Source organism: Atractosteus spatula, chromosome 9 (assembly GCF_055471065.1).
Source record: "Atractosteus spatula isolate fAtrSpa1 chromosome 9, fAtrSpa1.hap1, whole genome shotgun sequence".
In the NCBI taxonomy this organism is placed as follows: domain Eukaryota; kingdom Metazoa; phylum Chordata; class Actinopteri; order Semionotiformes; family Lepisosteidae; genus Atractosteus; species Atractosteus spatula.
Window position 1 is genome coordinate 34,810,437 of NC_142714.1, and position 21,242 is coordinate 34,831,678.

The following is a 21,242-nucleotide window of genomic DNA, read 5'->3' on the forward strand; positions in this document are numbered from 1 at the left end:
TGCTGATCAGCTGCGCAGAGTGCTCCAGTGACTGTTCAACCTGAGCCTGCACTTGGAGAGGGTTCTTGTGCTCTGGAAGACATCATGCCTGGTCCCGGTAGCAAAGAAAGGGCGCCCCTTTGTCCTCAATGACTACAGACCAGTTGCGCTGACTTCTCACTTCATGAAGACACTGGAGAGGCTTGTCTAATCCCACCTGAGACCCCTGGTCAGTTCATCACTGGACACCTACCAGCCTACCAGCCCAGTGCTGGTGTGGAGGATGCAGTCATCTACCTGCTGCAAAGGGCCTACTCACACCTGGACAAGACTGGCAACATTGTAAGGATTATGTTTTTCGACTTCTCCAGTGCCTTCAATACTATCCAGCCCTTACTTCTAAGGAGGAAACTGGAGGGGATGCAAGTGGGTGCCTCCATGATCTCATGGATCACTGACTATCTGACAGGCAGACCACAGTCTGTGAGACTTCAGAATTGTATGTCTGAACAGGTAGTAAGTAACACAGGGGCTCCTCAGGGGACGGTTCTTTCTCCATTGCTCTTCACCCTCTATATTTCGGACTTTAAGTACAACTCAAAGTCATGCCACCTGCAGAAGTTCTCAGATGACTCTGCAATTGTGGGATGCATCAAGGGTGGGCAGGAGGAGGAGTACAGAGGACTGGTCAGCAGCTTTGTGGAGTGGTGTGGGGAGAACCACTTGGAACTGAATGTAACAAAGACAAAGGAACTGGTGGTAGATTTCAGGAGGAAAAAGGTCAAACCTACTCCTGTCTACATCCATGGGAGTGGCGTGGAGATGGTGGACTCGTACAAGTTCCTGGGAGTGCACATCGACGATAGACTGGAATGGTCTAAGAACATCGAGGCTATCTATAAGAAGGGACAGAGCCGACTTTACTTCTTGAGGAGGCTCAGGTCCTTCAATGTATGTAGTAAGATGCTACATATGTTATATCAGTCGTTTGTTGCGAGCACCATTTTCTACGTGGTGGTATGCTGGGGCTCTGGGATTAGAGCAGTGGATTCTAACAGGCTGAACAAGCTCATCAGAAGAGCAAGCTCTGTCATTGGGTCTGGCATGGACCCCCTGGAGGTAGTGACTGAGAGGAGAATGGTGTCCAAACTAGAGGCCATCATGTACAACTTCTCCCATCCCCTCTATGACATGCTTGTAGAAATGTAGAGCATGTTCAGCAATAGACTGATCCATCCACGGTGCGACAGGGAGCACTACAGGAGGTCATTCTTGCCTTCTGCCATACATTGACTGTGTCCTGTCTCTGGACTGTGTGACTGTTGTCATACTTCAACATTGACTGTGACCTGTCTCTGGACTGAACAATAAACTGATACATCTGTTCTTTTTCTTTTTCCCGTTTACAACCGTTTTCGTGCAATATATGCCAGGGACTTGTACAATGCATTTATATTTATATTTATACTGTGCAATACAACTTTTTTGTGTACTGTTCTGTTCTGGATTGTTCTTTGTGTGTTCTGGACTGCGACTAATTCTTCTTAGTGCACTTCTCACTGTACTGATTGTATTGTATGTATTGTATTATTATTGTATCATTCATTACACTGTTGCTGTGTTGTCTGTGTTAAGCTGCTGTTGCACTGCAATTTCCCTCATGGGATCAATAAAGTATCTATCTATAAAATTGGACAAAAGTACACAACCTACCACCTTTATCATAAATATTTTAATGATGCAGAAATATTTTATGCATCACAGTCTTTACATAAGATATTACTAATAGTATTAATAATGAATGACCTTGGACAGGCTGTAAGGTCAATGTTTTATCGTGGTCCACTTTCTTTGTAACCGTCTTTGTAAATGAAAATACTTAATTTTTTAATTCACATTTTATTGGCATTTCTTGATCCAATCAGGTATTCCGATCAAAAAGTAAGTATTGAGAATCTCCAATTCACCGTGCCTTTCACATGCTCATAAACGATATTAATTTAGGAACATAAACATATTATATAGACTGTATATGGCTGGTATTGGTAGTTTAAAGAAAAAATACACACCAGTATTCCACTTTCTTCCTAAACATTTTAAGCATCAAAGTCTTACATGTGGTTATTTTGGAAACATTTTTACGTGCTCCTTCTGGCTATATTGAGTTTATATACTTTGTAAAAAGTTATAATGTTTTAACCTTCCTGTGAATAAGCTCGTAATCGCAGTAAACAAAAGCATACTTTTAGAATTTGATTAATAGGGAATATAATACAGAATCGCATATCTAAAGAAATTAATAACGATATAATTATATGCATATACTGTAGCTCAAATTATCACAGTAGTACACTTTCTTTTGATATATCTACTTCAGTTTCACTCCTTTCCACGTGATTATGTCTGTGGCATGATGGCTTAAGTGTGTCCCTTATATGCCTGAGGTCGGAGGTACGGGTCCAGCTGTTGCCATGAGTTTTCTTTTAACAAATAAACATTTCTTTGAAAAACGAAAGTAGCAAATATAATGGACACTATATTGCCATTTTTTATATTTCTAAATATCACAACATATTCGAAGCTAAGTCATTTATTAATAACAACAAATAATTTCAAGCTGCTACTACTGTCGTTATTACTGATAATAAATATTATCAACACTATATTGAATTTGTTGGTATTCCTAAATATCACAAAACGTTCAAAGTTCACATCCTTGCGAAACAATCATGACGTTCTCATCCAATCTAAGGGGTGATGTTTTTTATATTTTGAAACCCTGATCTTGACAAACTCGTTCACTAACAAGTGATTACCATTTCCCATGAATACTTGCGCTCATTATCGCTCATTAAGAAAATCATACTTTCAAAATTATTTTAAATAATTTAATTATTAGGGAATATAATATGGAATCGTGTATCTAAAGAAATGAATAACAATATTAATTTAAGGATCTAAGCATATGTATTTATATAGCTGGTAGTATTACTGTATTCCACTCTCTTTGTTTTATTAACATCTGAATCGCAGTGGGTGAGAAAGAGACAGAAAAAAGTGAATCCTGTTTTTTATATGGTCTGTAGCTCAAATCCTGCTTAACTAAAAATTAGATACAAGAAGAGTATTATTGGACAATGTTGTGAGGATCTGGTGGAATTTCTCTGTAAACTGAAGAGTTATAGAGGAGACACGTTGTGTATCGCCTCTTTTTACACTTGTAAAAAAGAACATTCCAATGTAAATGTGACACTGAAGATATTATTAATAATGTTGCACTTTCAGGCTCACATGGGTTTGCGCCCTACACCCTGCGGGACTGCAGTGTACATACATTCACAATGTGAGAAATACTGCTCAATACGAGTTTGTGCGAACAACCCTCATAGGTGATATTTAGAAATATATATTGTAGTGTTTCCGGGTTCAGCGAGGACGGGCACAGTAATTCAGACACTCGTTGATTGAAAAACTTTTCGGCACAACCCCCACGCCCGCGCGCCAGCAGAGAGAGAGATGTAGCCACTATTGATAAACATACAGAAAAGAGTATTAAAGAATTCGCTACACCTAAAAAACAGTGACAAAAAAATCCTACCACCACAAAGCCCTGCTGAGCCAGCTGGTCCTGAGGCTCACTGGCCCAAGCCACATAGACACCAGCTAGCCTCAGGACAGCACTGCTAGAGCACCACAACTCACCTCAACCACATCACAGCACAGATCAAACAGCAATATCTCACACAGGGACACACACACAAACACAACATAAACTGGAATGCTACAGAACCTTAAACAGACAATACACACTAGCCGGATATTTGACCAACATAAGAAACAGCAAAAATAAACAAACCGTGATGAAGTACAGGCTTGGCTTGGCCACAGAAACTGGGCGACACAGGCAGACCTGGCTGCCCAGAGAGGACAGACTGTGCTCCCACTGCCAGCAGGGAGAAATAGAGACAGAAGTGCACTTCCTACTACACTGTAACAGATATTCTGGGATTAGAGAAACATTCTTCCCTAATTTCAGAAATCTACTCCCAGAGTTCCCACACCTGCTAGAAACACGATTCCCAGTCCTACTGGGAGAAGGAGGCGGGAACTCAGTTGAACTGGCAGCCCAGTATGTGATCTCCTGTCACAGCCTGAGGAACAGTGAATCTGTCTCCCAATAATGCTCAACATGTTTACAGTATATGTAAATATTTAATGATATATCTTTGTTGTAAATGTCTGTAATATGTCTGTAGATTTTATTTTATTTTTATTTTTTGTTTTGTTAATTTTATTATTTTTATTTGCTTTGCAACATTGATTGTACCCATCGGTCAGGCTAATGAAGCACCTTGAATTGAATTGAATTGAATTGAGAGAGAGAGAACGAACGAGTGCCAGAGACAGCAAGAAAGAGAAAGCACAAATCCTTTCGCTTGGCAATCTACCTGAACATAAAGCAAGTGGTTTCGTAACTCTAGGAGGTCTCGTGAAAACACTACAGGCGTGCCAAAATTGTTTTCAAACTTCAAGCTAATTTTAACACGGTTGTAAACCGAAGAAAAAAATGACTCTGAAAAAGTTACAAGAAGCTTGAAATTATTATTGAATTAATACTGTTAATAAGGACCAGACACATTATTATTGTTTCAGTGGTATTTTTAATACCACTTTGTTTTTCTCGATTCTAATTACAATACATACAATTTCATTTTAAGGCTTGAGGCGTTTGTTAGATTGCCCCACTGAATAAAGTGTTTTGAATTGAACCGGTTGATCTACTCTCAGAGCTCTCAGCTCTCAGCATTCTCAAAGAAGAATAGGTGAACCTTCCAATGAAAGACAGTCCCCCTTCCCCCCGCAGACAGACTGACAAATGTTTTCACAACTTTCACTTTGTCAGGCGTAATTTATTAGCAACAGACAAAAAACAAGCTGTTAACAGGCTGTTTCATGTTCTTCCTAATATTGTTGAGCGCAGTGGGGGACATTGTGATTTCAAATGCTTTTGTTCTGTCTTGCATTGTCAGATTGTGAATAAATAAAAACATAAGGTAATATATAATATAAATATAAGGTAACCAGCAATCAAATGTACTGTTTTTACTTAACATTCAGTTTTCCATACTGTAACTTGAGTCTTTTTGTAAGCTGTAAGTTCTTTTTACTTCTTAATTAAACATTTGAAACACTTTAATTTTGTAAACGCAATGCGCATTCCATACAGAAATAAAATCATGTTTTCTACAGGTGTGAAGCAGATTAGCAGGTTGCTAACTAAATAGCGCACCATCCACCACTGCCCAGTATAACCTTAAATGAACAGGAAAAAGAGCATTTTCAGAGAGCAATTACATTGTGTTTATGTAAAATAAGTGATTAGATTTATGAGCAATTAATTTCTTATTCATTTAAGCTAAATGAGAGGAATTAAATCAATCAGAAACTTGGAGTGCAATTGTAAAAATAAGTCTTCTTCCTTCATTTGTTTAACTTAAAGAATTTCGCTAAGAAAGTGTGTAATGTAGGGCGCTCTGAATGAGTTTGTCAAGATCACGGTTTCAAAATAAAAAAAACATCACCCCTTAGATTGGATGAGAACGTCATGATTGTTTCGCAAGGATGTGAACTTTGAACGTTTTGTGATATTTAGAAATACCAACAAATTCAATATAGTGTTGATAATATTAATTATCAGTAATAACGACAGTAGAAGCAGCTTGAAATTATTTGTTGTTATTACTAAATGACTTAGCTTCAAACATGTGATATTTAGAAATATAAAAAATGTCAATATAGTGTCCATAATATTTGCTATTTTAGTTTTTCAAAGAAATGTTTGTTAAAAGAAAACTCATGGCGACAGCCAGGCTGGTACCTCCAACCTCAGGCATATAAGGCACATGCTTAAGCCATCACGCCACAGACTTAATCGCGTGAAAAGGAGTGAAACTGAAGCAGACATATCCAAAGAAAGTGTACTACTGTGATAATTTGAGCTACAGTATATGCATATAATTATATCGTTATTAATTTCTTTAGATATGCGATTCTGTATTATATTCCCTATTGATCAAATTCTAAAAGTATGCTTTTGTTTACTGCGATAACAAGCTTATTTGCAGAAAAGGTTAAAACATTATAACTTTTTACAAAGTATATAAACTTAATATAGTCAGAAGGAGCACCTAAAAATGTTTCCAAAATAACCACATGTAAGACTCTGATGCTTAAAATGTTTAGGAAATAAAGTGGAATACTGGTGTGTATTTTTTCTTTAAACTACCAATGCCAACCATATACATATATATATATACCATATACACTTTACACTTTACATAATATGTTAATATCGTTTATGATCATGTGAAAGGCATGGTGAATCGGAGATTCTCAAAACTTACTTTGTATGATTGGAAACAAATACCCGATCGGATCAAAAAAATGCTGTGGTGTTACTTTTTGTCAATAAAAAATAAAGTATTTTAATTTACAAAGATGGTTACAAAGAAAGTGGAACACGGTAAAACTTTGAGCTTACAGCCTGTCCAAGGTCATTAATTGTTAATACTATTAGTAATATCTTCCGTAAAGACTTTGATGCATAAAATATTTCAACTAATACCAGCCATATACAGTTTACATAATATGTTTATGTTCCTAAATTAATATAGTTTATGACCATCAGACGCATTATGTTCCTCTTCTTTTTATGCTCAGCTACTAAAATTTCCCTTTAGTTGTAAAATTCCATATAAATATTCAATACTAAGCAGATTTAAACATGCACAGTAAAGAGATTAAATGATTAAGTCTTTTTACTAACAACCAATGCACCACAAGTGCCCCTGTCTGTCATTTTTGCCAGCTAATCACATACTGTGGTACAATGCAGTGACTTGTGGGTAATTGCATGCGGTACGGGTTTGTACCGTGTATTTTGAATGGCTGCATCTGTACAAGACCATTTCTAGTTGCATATAATGCACAAGAGTATATTAAATTCTGTGCATGCTGTAGAAGGAAACAACAACAAATTTTGTTGTGCCATTTTTTCCTGTTTTGTTAATGTCAAGTGTTGTGTGTGTTTTCTTTACAGAGAATATTTTTTGTATAATTGTATATCTTGTTTTATACACAAAATATGCAATTCAGTAAATGAGTTAAAAAATCACACTCTGTAAATATCCAACTTTTTCAAGGGTATTACCAAAATAAGGAGGCATAGGCAAACAGACTGTTTCTAAATATGTGGTAATTTCCGCAAAATTGGATTTAAATCAAAAAGTGTTTTTGGATCATAGCCTTTAACAAGTTACCTTTTGAATAGTTTTTGTGGTGTGAGGAGAATGTTCACATATGACCTTTCTGCCAGATAAAATCAAACTCTCATTGCAGCGCATTAACATTGTTAACATTTCCCCTCAACAGTGACTTGGGACATAAACCCATTACCACTAAATCAGAGATTTGCATGCAGCTCATTAAAAACCCTTCTATTTGGCTGGTGGAAACTAGGTGATGAAACCTTCTGCATTCAGGAGCTGTGAAGGCTAAATTCTCAGTATACATTATACATCGCAGTATACATCTCACATCTCATCTCATTACAATGCTTAGGTCATTGCATGAAAATACAGTACATACTATAGATCTGGTGGCTTTTTATGCAGTGTCAATGGACCATGAATTGCAATTCTGCAATTCTAAGCAAATATGTTAAACTGTTAACCCACTTTAATTTAGAATCCAATTTTACTTGAACAAACTACCACACTAAATGCTCTCTAATTTCACATAGAAAATTATTGTGTATAATAGCAAGTAGATTAATTATTTTTTTTATTCACGCATGGTAGATGAAGTGTAGTTTTAAAAAAACAGAGTTTATGACAAATGTTTGGGAGGGCTGACAACAGCCAATTTCAATAAAACTCAGCTGTCAATAATTCGCAATTACTCCTTATGTCCTTAACTACCTCTTTCTGCATCCCATCTCCACCACATCTTCACCTTTGCAGCTACCATTTGGTCACTCCTCACTCTGCATCAGGGTCTTAGCCTGGTCCTACAATGGCCAAGAGGTTAGCACACAACCAAGTGAGTAAAGCTATATTTTAACTACAACACTCCATAATCCTTCCAATACACTTAATTCTTGGATGATGTTATTCCAGTTATTCCTAAAGTGAATTTTGCTTGTCATTTGAAAATTACTACCCTAAATCCCACACCTGAGTTTATTTTAAAAATGTTACTGTAGGATGCCCGGAAAAAAAAAAACTTATAAAAATACAACAGAAAAGTTCACAACATCTTTATGGTATGAAATATGAAATGGAAAATGAAACAAACTGGACATTAGTCATGTGTTAAGCTCCTATAATCAGTGAAAGTTTAAGTGATTTGTGGGTTTACAACTGAAAAAAATGCCTGCGTTCTAAAAAAAACAAGAAGAACAGTGAAACAATGATGTTTCTTCTGCTAAACACTTGCAGGAAAACAAAAAACATATCATTTATTAAAAACCATACTGTAAGTATCTCAAACGCCTAACATGTGAAACTGAATTTTAAGAAAAAGGGTTGATTTGAAACATGAACCTGTTATAGTGACTTAAACCCCTATGGTCACGCCCAGAACTGTGGCAGCTTTCAGCCTAGGGCTGCAATGGGACAGTGCAGCATTCCCACAAGCGAGCACATATCTCCTGGGGCTCCGATTCAAACACACCCAGGCAACCTTTCAGTTCAACCTTCCCCCTACCAATCATCTAATTAATTAATTCAGATTCCCTATTTAATTCCTGAGAGGATACAAGAAAGGTGCTGACATTGATCTGCTGAGCTCCTGCTACATTCACCCCAACTTTAAGACATGCTAACAGTGAAACTGAAAAACCAGAAACTAGGTCCCTGCAACTTGAAATCTAAGACCCAAAAACCAAAAACCAGCCTGAATCTTGTTTATCAGTATTTTTACCATGGTGTTCTTTCCTGTCCATTCCTCCCCTATATCTTGATCCTGTCTGTATTCACCCAGTCAGCCATTTCTCACTTCTCCACGGCATACTCCGCCAGCCTCTGGAAAATGCGGATTTCCTCCAAATTGATTTCCTGCCTGCCTATGAGACACGCTGTCACCAGCAGAGAGCCATGTCATTACACCTATGACACTCAAAAGCACTGATATTTACCTTGACATTTTGTCTGACTTGTTTATTAGTGGAATGCACTGCCGTTGGATTAGACAATGTGTAGCCGGTGTTATGCCTGAGAAACAGAAATAACCTGCAGACACCACAGTTTTGTTGATGTTATAACACAGGATAATATAAAGGAAAATAATGCAATAGGATCTCTTGGGTGTATTAAACCACTTTGTATTATTCATTTTTACAATTATTATCTTTAATGCACCATATATTCAGCTATTGTCCTACTTCTTGGAAAGAATGAAGTGAAAGGGGAACTGCAATGTTTTTATATTTCAGGGTTAGAAAGAATCAGCATTGATGGATGCATTTCAAATCACAATAAAAGTAAAATGTACACAGTAACATGTAAAACCTCCAATTTACATCACAAAATAGATTTTACATTTCCAGGTATGCACAACACGTTTTTGCCATCATTGTGATGTAGAACAAGACAACAAAACTTCCACTGACGTGAAGCAGCCTTATTATATTTTAAACAAGCAGGCTTGTGAATACATCTCTTTTAACCCTACAGAGATATTACTCTCAGCTTTAAGACGGTTTTGCCTACAAATGTCTGCTGAACAACTTGTACTTATTTGCTCGTACAGTACATTGCATTACATTAGTTATTACTGTAACAAGTAAGCAGGAAGGGCCATTTCACATCGCAATTTGCATGAACTTTTGCTCACACCCGTGGTGAGATCAGCAGTTTGCGATGGTTCGTGACTTTGTGTAGCGGAGCTAGTTCTGATACGGTGACGTCAGTGCCCTCACTGCGCGTAGCAGGAATCTCAGCTGCCTGGGCTGGGGGAGGTCTCCTTTAGCTCACGCGGTTGGTTCCCTGTTGCGTTACGCTGGAGACCCGCGTTCGCGTCCCAGGTGTGCGGGACGGAACGGGCGGCAGGGGGCACGACACTGCGCAGAAGCGCAAAGATCACATTGGTGCCGTGACTCTGGCGGGAGTGTGGAGTGTCCTTTGCCGAGGCAAAGTTCAGCAGGGGAGGGTGTAGCGGAGCTAGTTCGGATACGGTGATGTCAGCGCCCTCACATCGCATAGCAGGGACCTCAGCTGCCTGGGCTGAGGGAGGTCTCCTTCAGCTCACGCGGCTGGTGCCCTGTTGCGTTACGCCGGAGACCCGGGTTTGCAACCCAGGTGCTGTGGTACGCAGCCACTGGTCGTGACTCAATTCTCACTGTACTCCTATATCTGATTTCCCATTACTATATTTATACAGATGCAGCCGTTCAGATTGTGCATCAAAACTCATTGCCGTGGAAAGCTGATTGAGTTGTACCGCATGTGATTTGACCAAAGAAGTTTGATACACTTGTGGCACATTAGACCTTTTAACATTTAACCTGTTGTCCTGCTTCTTAAAATCCACTTAATATGGAATCATGTAACTTAAGGGAAATTCTGAAAATAAAAATAAGATTCTGAATGTCATCAAGGATATTAAGTAATGATATCATTATAACTGTTAGTGGTTATTCAAAATTAAAAATAAGGTACACAACAATATTCCACTTTCGTCATGAACAATTTCCTGCATCAAATTCTTAAACTCAGTCACTTGCAATGGTTATTTTGGGAAAGTTTTGACATGCTCATTTTGATTCGATTTTGCTGTTGTTACTTCTGTAAAGGAAAAACGAAATGCTTGTAATTTATAATTTGTCCAATTAGAGTGACACTCTGGTTCAATGGTAAAATTCTTGCTTCTTGTGGATGGTCTGGGTTCGATTCCTGGTTTGTGCTTTTAACAATTAAAGACTTTTTCTCTAATAACAAAATATAATAAATAATATGTATGGTTCATTGACAATTATATTAATTATATATATATCATAATATGTTAAAAAATAAGATTAATAATATACTGTATAAATAACATGAATGAACATGAATGAATAAACTTGTGAATACTGTCAGTAGTGAGAATAAAAAACAATCCTACCTGTCAAACAATCTCCAGGATATTCAGAAAGCATAAGATAATTTTAAAAATGCCCTCAAACAGAAATCGCAATTGAGGTTTCTACATGTATATTTGCTTTAAAATACTAATCATTAAAGCCACTATGAAAAAAATATATATTTAATAATTCTCATCTAAGATAACAATTTGGCATTAAAAAGAAAATAAATTATAAACTATTTGTAGACTATGGAAATGTGTCTTATTTTCACTGTAGCAACATTAAATTAAACAACTGAATTAAATTAAATAACTTTTAACCAAAATTGTTAGCTCTGGACGGCAGTGTCCTGATGCCACAAGAAAAAAAATAAAACTCACATATACTGTAGGACATTTTCCTCCCAATTAGGACTTTTTATCTCCTAATTAGGACTTCATAAACTTCTAGGAAAGAAGTTGGTCATTGCAGACCTGGTTAAAAATGTAACTTACTGAACGTTGACAGATTCATTCAAAATGACTGTTCAAAACCTTTATTTTAATCTGCCCTCTTTTCTTTTTTATTAAAAATTATTTTGCTTTCAAATATGATCTGTTTTTAAAGCCATTGTGTCTAATATATTTTTATAATTAAAATCTTAAATAAATAAACCCTTTCTCTAATAATAAAATCTAATAATTATAGTCTGTGAAAAATACACTTTACATTCACTTTACAGTAAAAGCTAAAACTTTAACCATAATTAAGGACCAATGTGCTGTTCTCTTTCTGTAATAGGGTTATTCCCTGGTAATTAGACACAAGAAGGGCATGGACAATGTTGCGTGGATCTGCGGGAATTTTTCTGTAAACTGAAGAATTCCAGAGGAGACACGTTGTGTATCGCCTCTTTTTATATTTGTTAAAATGTCCCAATTTATATGCAATACAGAATATATTCTTAATATAATTAATTTATATTATTATTAATATTAATAATGAATGACAATGGACGAGCTGTAAACTGAAGAGTTATAGATAAAACACATTGAGTCTTGTCTTTGCAGCTTTGAATTAACCTTTTGAGCGATCCTTTTATCTATATTTTATACATACTTTAGCCAGATGTGTAAAAATAGTTTGTTACTGTAGCGTGTTGCGAACACGATGTGCCTCTTTCAGGTTTACATCTGCATTAAGAAAATCTATATTTTGTCTTAATACAAATTTCAGCAATGAGAAATGTAACTTTAAATTTTGATTAAGAAAACTATTTCACAAATACTGTACTGTAGTGGCTTTGTATAATATTGTATATACAGTATATCAATACAGTATACGAACACACTGCAGTTCATTGCCGTGTGCACTACTGTTTTGGTATTTCTGTGGATCTGACTTCATAGGATTGCATGTGTGGAACAGCGTGAGGTGAGACCCGGTAGGGGGGAATTGTTTTGATTATACTGTGAATGAGTCCCTGAGGAATATCGTCCAAGTTTTGGAGTTCTAAAAATTAAACTTCTGATGAGTTTGCACGAGAGAAAAAGTTACCTTTTCAGAAATCACGTACTGTGCAAAGTAGGTGAATTTGACAAACAGTTAATATTGCTTAAAGAATTTAAAATCTATCTGACTGTACTGTAGCTCTCACGTAATTGAGCAGAACGTCACCTTGCTCTCACAAGTGGCTCTGTTAGAGTTTGTGTTAACACACTGCACCCTTTTGAATGGATTTTTATCACCTTTATCACTTTTGTCTGTCTGTCTGGGTCATGGGGGTTGCATCCCCATCCTCATTTTAACATCTGATACGTCCCTAGTAAACCGAGAGACTAAAACCCACTATCGATAAAACATCTGCTTTGCGACATTTCTCAAATTGCTCCAAAGTCGGGCACAGAGTAAAATCCTCTAAACTGAAAGCCACGATGGACACCACAATTACCTGTCACACAAACTGTAGTACTGTAATACCTGTAATACAAAGGACCACTACAAACTAAAACAACCCCAAGTGCAGCAAGGAAAAACTATTGGCTCCACAAAACAAATCGAAGATAGATCCTAAACAAGCAACCAAATATACTACATCCCCACTGTAGTTACAGTAAGGTGAAAGTGGGAAGCTGATTGTTTAAACATGTTTAAAGAAAATCAAAAATAAGAAACAATGACATGTCCCAGCCTAATTTAGACGTTGCATGACTTTAAAAGTTTAAACTTTAAACAGTAGAAACTCAATTATATTCACAATTGTATTTCCAGTTTCAACAGATCCAAATCTTAACACAAATCCAAAACCTTTTAAAACAGAAGCACTACTTCACACCTGCATTTCAAGTTCTTGGTGTGCCCAGCAGCTTTTTTGTTTGGATTACATTATGAATCAATCCCTGAAGCATATCATCCAAGTTTTTGAAATTTAAAAAAAAAAATCTAATCATTGTATCTTTTGAGGAATCGTGTACTGACTGCAAAGAATCTGATTTTGACAAGCCTTAAAGAGCTAATTTTGCTTGAAGAGTTTAAGAGTCTGCCTGTATTGCAGTTTATTTCACTGAACTGTTTGGACAGCTGCGGAAATACTCATTTTAAATTTAAGGTCTGCTTCTTTCACGATTTTGTTGTGTGAAATGTTTTTACACTTGTTAAACTCAGAGATCCTGACTGCTTTGACTTTATATTTGCCCCATCAAGCTGAAACAGAAAAAGAAGACATTCTGTAGTTAATATTTTTTTAATTCACTTTATTATAATATTTGTTAATTATCATTAGTTAATAATAATTAGTGTTATATTATTTATTATAAAACCACTAACATCGACACAGATGCTGCTGCTGTTCATACCCTTTCATTAACTTAAAATGGGCTGAACTGTGCCACACAGTTTTTAACACCTTTATCACCTCTACCCCACTATGAGAACATGAATGTGAATTGAACATTCAAATACTTTGATATATAAAATGAATACCATGATACAACCAGCTAAATACATATATCTATATCAATAAATTAAAATCGTTAACGGCACACAGAAACTTGTTGGAAGCAAATTCTTCAGCTTCAGAAGCTTCATAACGTAATGATTGTTACACAAGGAAGTGAAACTTGACAATTTGTTATATTTATGATCAGGAGAATTTTTTAAAATTATTTTTATTATTTTTTATTTATTTGTGGCTGCTGCGGTTGTACCTTGGCTAGATAGTTAACCCTTCCAAATTGCTTTGTCAGTCTGTCCATGGGGGGGTGTGGTGGGGAGTGTTTCCTTGACATCTGACACTCCTACGTACGTTTAAATGATTGTGAATGTCAAGTAAATGTAATGTGATATATAGAATTAATACAAACGTCAATGTAAACATCATATTTACAATTGCTTTAATTTGTCATCGCACTTCAAACCTGGATCACAAAGAAAATAAAAATGGTTGCAAAGTTCTCCAAAACCTCAGTCAAGAACCGAGAGTTCAAGTAGGGAGCTGCATCAGCATGCGATGTGTAGGCTGCAAAGTAACAACTAAAGGTTTATTCCATGCTGAAAAGGGAAGAAAAAAATAACAAAGTTTCAGGAGTGAATTGTAGTCTAATTTTCAATTGCAGCCCAAACCTTCCCACTTATAGGATATACAGAAGTAAATAGCTTTATATGGTCAGGTGTTTCGAATATGTAGGAATAATAATTCTTGCATTATGAACTGACTTACACCTGTGTAGTATCCTCTCACGAGGCACCAGTAATGTAGGGGGTGTGCATTTACTGGGACAATTCTTAATTGTAGCAGTAAGTCACAAAATGATTCTTTTCATGGTATTAGAATCCAAGCTTGCGTGATAACTAAAACAATGCACACACACAGGTACCAATACACAATAATACATTTATTAATACATAGAATGTGCATATAAACATAACAGATCTTATTGTGAGGGTTAGCAGAATACAAAAGGTACAGATGCAACCATTCAAAACAAGCGGGCGATACCGCATTATTTTGCGGTGCGCTTGACGCAGTTTACTGTATTAATACCGTAAATTCTCACATAGTGGCACATGATACCACGTGGTACCGCAAGAAAAATAATAATATCCGGACTTTCCGCAAGGTGGAGCTAATAAAGCTCAACCTCTCATGTTTGAGCTGTCGCCATCAAAGTCTTTACCGAAGATATTACTAATAGTATTAATAATGAATGACCTTGGACAAGCTGTAAACTCAAAGTATTGCCCTGGTCCACATTCTTTTTTCATTAACCGTCTTTGTAAAAGTAACACCACACCATTTCGCAATCACGCATTTGTTTCCAATCATGCAAAGTACAGTAATTTTTTAGCATCTCCGATTCACCATGCCTTTCACATGCTCATAAAAGATATTGATTTAGGAACATAAACATATTACTGTATGCAAACTGTACTGTATACAGTATGTATATGTATATTTAATGTCTTTACTGTGCCTGTTTAAGTATTGAATATTTATATGGAATTTTACCACTGAAGGGAAATCTTAGTTTTGAAATAGCGTTTATAAAAAGTGGTAGTTTTAAGCTTTTATGCTAATATAATATGGAATCGCGTATCTAAAGAAATTAATAACGATATAATTATATTCGTGTACTGCAACACAGTAATACACGCTGTCTGTTGTCTGTTGATTCTGTATGTGTAGGGTTGTTTCACCTCTGCTCATGTGACCTTGCCGGTAGCCTGGTGGTCTAGGTGCCGGATTAGTAACCCACAGGTTGTGATCGAGTCCAGCTGGCGCCGCGCCTTTTCTTTTAACAAACATTTCTTTGAAAAAATAGAATACCAATATTATGGACAAATAATTGACTTTTTATATTTCTAAATATCACAACATGATCTAATGATTTAAGTCATTTTTATTAACAATGAATAATCACCTTCTTTCCTTCTGACAACTGTCCCTGCTTCTGCTTCCTGTTTCTATCGTGTGTGTGTGTGTGTGTGTGTGTGTGTGTGTGTGTGTTGTGTGTGTTTGTGTGTGTGTGTGTGTGGGGGGGGATTTTGGGAAAGTTGAGGAATACACTGATAACAAGAACACTTCCTAATGTAGTTAGGCATACTTTTGATGAAGATGATGAAGTTAACAGACTGTATGTTTACATAGATACTGAAATGAGGATTGTATTTTAGATTTTGTGTAGTTGCTAGCATTGAACTGTGTGTTGGATGCACATGAATTAAAGGAATAGGCAAACATAGCTGATGCTGATCCACAGAGCCAGCATATTAAGATGTTTATAATTAGAGGCAATTTGTTTAAATAACTAGGTATGGATAGTGATGTGCAAGAGAGGTGGAAAGGCTGTTTCTTTAAGCCAGCACTATAAAATATTTTATTCTCAGTGAGATGCTGCAATTTCATAGTAGGTTTCTAACACTGTGTATAGTTCCATCCACACAGTGCCTTTACTTCCATCCATTTTCTAATCTCTTTATCCAGTACAGAGGATTTGGAGCCTATCCCAGTAAGCAACGGACACAAGGCAGAATACACCCTGGACATAGCGCCAGTCCATCACAGGACAGACAGACACAAACACACACACACCAGGGCCAGTTTTCCCATAAACCAATTAACTTACCAGTATGTTTTGGAGTGAGAGAGGGAGTCATATCACACATATGGAGAAAAACCATGTAACCCAGAGAGAACATGCAAACCCCACACACACAGGACAACAGAAATTGAACCTTGGACCCCAGTGCTGCAAGATATCAATGCTAACCTCTTCGCCACCATTAGAAATGGACGGATATTTTAGTTATCTTTCTAGTTCACAGGTTTGCATGTATAATTTAATTTTGAAAGCCAATGAGACATCTGTTGTATTTATGAAAAAGAAACAAAACAAAAAGCATACTAATAACTGTGCCATCCTACTCCTTGGTTAATACATTTTATTATTTATAAACAGTTAACATCGTTAGCAAAATATTTTGAATTATATTTTACCCTATTTTTTCTTTAGTTTTGTATTTAACTTATTATATGATAGTCAGATTTAATGTATATTTGAACAATGAAAATATATTTTTACAAGATGCAGGGGAAAGTGCAACAACTTATTACAGTGCTAAATTTAATATTATTGATTACTAATAGTTTATGCTAACACCTACAGTAACTTTCTTAATAAGATGTATTTAAAACAGTGAACTAAGTATAACATAACATTCAGAAATACAATCGAGAATAGTTTTGTGGTGTTTGTATAGATGAAACATTTCTAAAATGTATAAAGTACCAAAATTAAAGACGATTAAAATCTGTAATCTTTCCACTTGTATGTTATTAGAAAGTACAGGTTTCTGCTTTGTCTAAGGATGGTATCAAAAAGTAGTCTAAGTGATGAGAAAGCTGTGCTTAATGATAATTAAGGGACTTAAAAGTAAAAAGAGATGCTTCATATTGCTTGATTAATTTTAAAATTAAAAGTTATAAATGCAGACGCGATTGGTGCATTAAGCGCTCCAGGCAGCAGAACTGAGCTCTACACCTCCTCCCTCTCTTGGTGCCGCGCCGGGTCTAAATATCTAAACATATGGATCTATATAGCAGGTAGTGTCACTGTATTCCACTTTCTTTGTAAACACGGAAAAACAGATTCACAACGCGACGCTGTGTCACTGTGTAAAAAAAAAACGGTTTGAACACCCTATATTGTAATGAGCTGCTGAGCTACTGTAAGAATAGGAGGGGGTGGAAAGTGCCCACGGTCATTTAATTAGTATTACAATTCGCACTGAATTGAACACATTCAGAGCCTACATTACATTTTAACATTTCATTCAGAGCAGAAACCCTCACACCTGAAGAAGGCTTGAGTTTTCTCTCTTCTCTTTTAAACATGTGTACAATGCTGTAATACAATTTAAAATAAAAGTTTAAACAGTATCAACTAAACTCCATTAATATAAGTATTGAGTGCTATTAAATAAATACAGCTTTTTAGTATAGATTACACTTTTCTAAAATGTATTTAAAAAATAACAATTACAATCTAATCTTTCCATGTTTGATCCCAAAATCCCAAGAAAAATACATCTAAACGGGGAGAAAGCTATGCTGAAAGTTTATTAAGATACTTAGAAGACAAAGATAACAATTTATGTTGCATTTATCTGATTGTGAATAAAAAAATACGTATAATTAAACATGCGTTTGCGATTTAAATCAAAACGCGATTTAAATCAATATAAATGTTTATATTGTAACGCATACTGTACAGCCTCCATTTCTCTATAAAAATTTAAAAGATCGTTTCTGCAGCCTAAGAGGGGGGGTCTACTCTCAGTGACAGCTGACAATCCTCCATACACTCAAGTGAAAAATTAATAATGCCAATGTAAACGTCGTATTTACAATTTGTTGATAATAGAAATGTTAAATTCTCTAAAGCTTTGTGATAGTTTACCCAGGCAGCAAAATATCAGCTACACTGAGAAGATGCGATACCGAAGATATGATTAATAACCTTTTAAATCTGAAGGGAGATCTAAAGGGATCCCCACCCCCCCACACACACACACACACCACACACCGCACACACACACGATAGAAGCAGGAAGCAGAAGCAGGGACAGTTGTCAGAAGGAAAGAAGGTGATTATTCATTGTTAATAAAAATGACTTAAATTCGATCATGTTGTGATATTTTGAAATATAAAAAGTCAATTAATTGTCCATAATATTGCTATTCTAATTTTTCAAAGAAATGTTTGTTAAAAGAAAAGGCACCGTGCCAGCTAGATTCAATCACAACCTGTGGGTTACTAATCCGGCACCTAGACCACCAGGCTACCGGCAAGGTCACATGAGTAGAGGTGAAACAGCCCTACACATACAGATTCAACAGACAACAGACAGCGTGTATTACTGTGTTGCAGTACACGAATATAATTATATTGTTATTAATTTCTTTAGATACGTGATTCCATATTATATTAGCATAAAAGCTTAAAACTACCACTTTTTATACATGCTATTTCACATGTTAAAGACTTTGATGCTTAAAATGTTTAGGGAGAAATGGAATACTGGTGTGTATTTTTTCTTTAAAGTACCGAGACCAGCCATATACTGTATGTTTATGTTCCAAAATTAATATCGTTTATGGCCTTCACACGCGTTACAGTATGTTCCTATTCTTTTTATGCTCAGCTACTAAGATTTCCCTTCAGTGGTAAAATTCCATATAAATATTCAGTACTAAAACGGGCACAGTAAAGATATTTAAATGTTTCTACGACCGACCAACGCACCACGAGTGCTCCTGTAGGTCAACCAATCATGTACCGCGTCATCGCGCGTCACGATGCATGAGGATGTAGCCAATTACCCGCGGTACGTGTCTGTGCCGCACACTTTGAATGGCTGCATCTGTATATATCCAATCACGAAGAGTTACAGATACCAATAGGACATACGTTCAGTATATCATTCATTTAGACCGTTTCGTAAATGAACTTGGTTACAACTTCTACATTAGATACTCAAAACAAGTACATAACTCTTAGAAATTAAATTGATATCAACTGGTTGGGATAACAATTGAATTCTCGAGCGGTAATGCAGAATGTTGAATACTCATCCAATCTCTGGGGATTCAGATCTCCTGCAGGCACAAAGAAACAGTTGCAGGCTTGTTGCTGTCCAATCCGCGTTCTCTGGCTTGGTGCCAGGCAGTGCTCGTTGCGGTTTGCGACGTGGTGGAGATTCCTGCGGTGCTACTGATGCTTCTCTGAAAACCAACTAGTTAGTGTTGGCTGAAACTAGCAAGAGTTTGTGCACAGGAGAAAAAGTGACTGTGGGTCCCAGCAGGTCAGGAAGAAGACCGGTTCATTCCCAATGAAGTGCTAGTTTTAAATAGTGTTTCAGCTGTCCACAGTTCCAACCTGTTCACGAGGCTTCCTGCTGGTGATAACCTCGGGTGGATCCTTTGGTTACGCGCTGGCAACCTCCGCTCTCGACTCTTAGAACAAAGGAAAGTTCTGCACTCTGACACACTGGCCATTATGTGGTGGTCCGGGCTGAGTCTGAGGATGCTCAGATGGAGCCCTGAGGCTCAATGTCCAGGAGGCACGGTGCGAGAATGTCCTGCGCTTGGGAACTGTGTTCCCTTTGGAACTGTTCTGCCCAGCGGAACTGTTCTACAGTTGCCTGTTTTTACCTGGAGGAACTTCAGGTCGTTCATTGGCTGAAAGTTTCATGGGCATCAGAGACCCGCGTGGTGTTACCACGCCCTGCCAGTCCCTGATTGGTTGATCAAGGTGAGATATGAGTCACTTACCCCTGACACTTAGGAATGCAGTCCAGATGTCCATCTGGCACTCCCTAGACAGATAGGCGCCAATGGATGACCATTGATCATGATAGCCAGGCTTAGCTAAGTGCATCCCCATTTGGGAGCTGTCCCTTATCAAAAGAAAACACCTTAAATCAGCCTGCATGAATAGCTTCTCTGTGGCTGCACCACAGAGATAAAGAGAGAGATGGGGCCTCATTTGGGAAAGCACAGCAATGCTTAATTCTATCTTATTAACAAGCATTGCCGCTACACCTGTGATCCACTTTATTCAAAATAAGGTTTTTGAAAATGGAACCAGGTACTAGATGTTGTTTATTAAGAGCTTTTTCACAAATTGTGATCTTTAAAATGCCTGTAGTTTGAAGAGTCTGAAAACAGGTCACATAGGAACAGTGCCAGGTTGATCTGTCTGCCAGTATGGAAAAAAAAATGATGATGCAGTTGGAGTTTTGAAAAAAACCCAATAATTTACACTAGTAAAAGAAGCACAGAATATTATGAAATCCAACCCGAGGCTACTGAGGAAGTCACCAGAGGCCTTTTTCTAATGTGGGTAATGGTATAGAGGGGAGTGCTTCCAAAGATTCTTGAGTGCATTGTCTGATTGTTGATATTCACTTAAAAGTGATTGAAACAGAAGACAAATGTTTTTTTTTCTTTCTTTCCCATTTTTATTACTGCTTGTGCTTCTGGAGGTTCTAACTTGAACTCCTTTTTTTGCCAGAACATAGCTTGATTTTGATGATGCAAAATATTTATTACAATAAACTGAGTCCCTTGCTCTCCCTTGCTTCTGGAGACATTCAAGGC